The sequence below is a fragment of the Bombus affinis genome, unplaced genomic scaffold (genome assembly GCF_024516045.1).
Source record: "Bombus affinis isolate iyBomAffi1 unplaced genomic scaffold, iyBomAffi1.2 ctg00001076.1, whole genome shotgun sequence".
NCBI lineage: Eukaryota > Metazoa > Arthropoda > Insecta > Hymenoptera > Apidae > Bombus > Bombus affinis.
In genome coordinates, this window is record NW_026109539.1 from 7,501 (window position 1) to 10,000 (window position 2,500).

General features: G+C 49.4%; 1 non-coding gene across 1 annotated transcript; it reads left to right on the forward strand.

Annotated features, from left to right (window-relative positions):
• The first annotated feature begins 1,882 nt into the window (after positions 1 to 1,882).
• On the forward strand, positions 1,883 to 2,037 carry LOC126928566 (5.8S ribosomal RNA). Its single transcript, XR_007716776.1, has one exon. It is a non-coding gene; the product is annotated as a 5.8S ribosomal RNA (ribosomal RNA).
• Positions 2,038 to 2,500: the final 463 nt, after the last annotated feature.

Sequence of the window (2,500 nt, forward strand, 5' to 3'; positions counted from 1 at the left end):
GAGGAGACGACCCTCCAGCTACGAAACTATATGAAGAGAAGGTGGCACTCTCTCTCGATCATCGGGATGAAGAGATACATATATATATATATATATATATATACATACATAAACGAATTCGAGGCGCCTGCGTGAGGTCGTACACAGAAAGACCCGCCGTCTGCGAATATTATGATTTTATAATAAAACTATAAATGGGAACTTGAGCTTTCGAAAATTAAACTTTGACACGAATATCGAACGAAAAATTACGAATGGAAACCACCCGTAAAGAGAAATGAGATCGAGGCGCTTGCGTGAGGCCGTATACAGAAAGACCCGCCGCCACGATCTCGTATTTTTTTTTTTGCGTCGTGGAGACCGTACAAACGAATAACAAAATCTCTAAAGTGCCTCGTGTCGGAGAGATCATGCTCGCCTATTCTCTTCTATGTTTCGTGGTCTGTGTTGCGTTTGCTCTCCTCCTAGCAACGGGACATCGAAGACTCCTCTTTGGGATCGAACGAAGCGACTAAAACGAGTCGACGAGAGCGAAAGTACGAGTAGCGAGTCGCGCATGTAGAAAGGATACCGACATATCTTCGAAGGTTCTCTTCGAAGATCCATGGATACCTTATGCGCGTCGACCTTTCGTCTCTTTCACCGCTCTCGGTCGTTCTCGAAACGTGCTTCCTACCCATAGGGCGTGTGTTCTTCGTATGTCGTTTTGTTCGAAATAACGAAACCACTTGTAACATACTCGTGGATCGGGTAACCTAGAACGAAAACGCATTGCGTGGATGTTGGCCCGCTATGATAATGATGATGATGACGATGACTATGATGACGATGCGTAGCAACGATTCGTAACTAGTCTAGCCGAAGTTGGTTCAGAGGGGACCGCAGGCTGTCTACCCTCGATGTCGTGAGTCGGACACCCGTGCCGTCGCTAGAGTTTTTTCAAAGCTCGGCTTCTGGATATTGGGAAGAAAGACCGCTCGAGGACGACGGCTGCGCGTGCGTCCCATCGAATTTTTTTTTTTTATACCACCTGAACGACTAAAGTTTCGTCTAGTTCGTCGCATATAACCCGTTCAGAGGGGACCGCAGGCTGTCTATCCTCGTTGTCGTGAGTCGGACACCCGTGCCGTCGCTGAAGTTTTTTCAAAGCTCGGCTTCTGGATATTGGGAAGAAAGACCGCGCGAGGTAGATGGATGCGAGTCCCATCGAATTTTTTTATTTTTTAAAAAAAACAATCACCTGAACGGAGATGTGTTCTCTTTCGTCGATTTTTCACGCTTTGAGTCGTCGCGATCGCCATCCGTTCGGAGGAGATCGCCGACTTCGAAGCCTCGATGTCGTGAGTCGGACACCCGTGCCGTCGCTAGAGTTTTTTCAAAGCTCGGCTTCTGGATATTGGGAGGAAAGACCGCTCGAGGCCGAGGGTCGCGCGAGTCCCATCGAATCTTTACATCACCCGAACGATGGAGGCGCACGCTCTTTTTCTTGAATAATTGGACGAGAGGAATGCATATCGTATTATATATACACACACACACATATATATATATATGGGCTAGCCACCGTGCGTATTTCTTCGCGAGATCGTGTGCTGCACAGAGGATTCAGAATCGGGTGTTATATCCCCGTCGTTTCCTGACGAACGGAGCTTCGATCTCGATGGTTGTTATATATCATAATGTACTTTTCGCCCGGCCGGCGGACGCGCGTATCTTCGCGCGTTCGTCGGATTTCATTTTCGAACGTTTTCGTGTCGTCGATCTTCCGGCGACTTCTGCGCGTCCGATTCCCGTTGGTCGGTCGTGTCGGATCTCGGCTTCGCTCGAACCGAGTATTAAGAGTACATGGAGTACAAGAGTTTTAAAAAATATATGAAAAGATTACCCTGAACGGTGGATCACTTGGCTCGTGGGTCGATGAAGAACGCAGCTAATTGCGCGTCAACGTGTGAACTGCAGGACACATGAACATCGACATTTCGAACGCACATTGCGGTCCACGGATACAATTCCTGGACCACGCCTGGCTGAGGGTTGCTCACGTAAACCTAAGACTGCTTGCGTTGCGTGTCGTTCCTCTCTATCTGTCTCTCTCTGTCCCTTGGTGCCTTCGACAACCCGCCGTCGTTCTTACGATACGTAGAACGTTTCAGAGTCGGAGGAAGCGCACGAAGAAGGATACGAACAAGAGCGGACGCGAGAGAACGTACGCGACGTACGAGCGATTGTTGGACGCTCGTCGGCGTTCGTCGCGGTCGTGTCGAGACCGTGCAATTCGTACGCATGCTCGATATATAAACTATCGTGTTCACGGGAGACACTACGAAACTCTACCTCTGTCTCTCTCTGTCCCTTGGTGCCTTCGACAACCCGCCGTCGTTCTTACGATACGTAGAACGTTTCAGAGTCGGAGGAAGCGCACGAAGAAGGATACGAATAAGAGCGGAGAGAACCGTCACGGACCTGCGTGAGTGCTAGCGGCGTCGTGAGTCGTCCTTTC